This window comes from Trichechus manatus, unplaced genomic scaffold (assembly GCF_000243295.1).
Source record: "Trichechus manatus latirostris isolate Lorelei unplaced genomic scaffold, TriManLat1.0 scaffold00369, whole genome shotgun sequence".
NCBI classification, from domain to species: domain Eukaryota; kingdom Metazoa; phylum Chordata; class Mammalia; order Sirenia; family Trichechidae; genus Trichechus; species Trichechus manatus.
The window spans coordinates 239835-240636 of NW_004444305.1; positions in this window are offsets into that span (position 1 = coordinate 239835).

An 802-nucleotide genomic window follows, 5' to 3' on the forward strand; every position below is an offset into this window, starting at 1 on the left:
TCCAGGCGGTTGGTCACCAAGTGTGTGGTGCACGCTTTCACCTACAGTCTTAGAGGGGCATGAGTGATTGGTGTAGGCACAGGTGTCTGGCTGCAGTAGGGAGTCACATGCTGAGAAGGCAGGGGGCTATGGCTGCCCCTGAGTTTCTGAAAGGAAAGCATGTCCCTGTTTCCTAGAGTGACTAGGTAGGTGGGTTTTGCAGCCAGACTGTGAGCACCCTACTCTGTTGTCTGTAAGGACTGGGGGCACCACTAATTCTTGGACCCCTGTTCCAGGTGGCTAGGTGGCATGGGTGCAGCCACCAGTCTTCAAGACCCTGATGTGGACAGGTAAGCCACCTGCTTAAAGAGCAGAGCAGTGTCAAGCTTCACAAATCTGCCATTCACAGCTGAAACAGTTGAAGTTTGACTTCAGGTGTTTACCCTGTTGTACTGTAGTATCGAGGGCTTACACTGTTGAGATGGGTCCACACTAGTCTCTACAGTGGTGGAAGGCACTCGAAGTCTGAGAACCCCTTATGCCTGTGCCTAGGCAAAGGAGCTGTGCCTACCCTGAGTTCCTGGCTTAGGGGAGCCAGTAGCTTATTTTTTTCCCTGTTTGTTGATTTGTTCCCTCTCCAAGGCCAGGAGAATGGGTCAGGGTGCCTTATGGGATCTACGTCTGGCCCAGGGGACTCACAGATCTCTGACTGTGATTTGACTTTGTCAGATGCCTTTTCTGCATCAGTTGAGATGATCATGTAATTCTTTTCTTTCCTCTTCTTTATGTGGTGGATTATGTTGAATGATTTTCTAATGTTGAA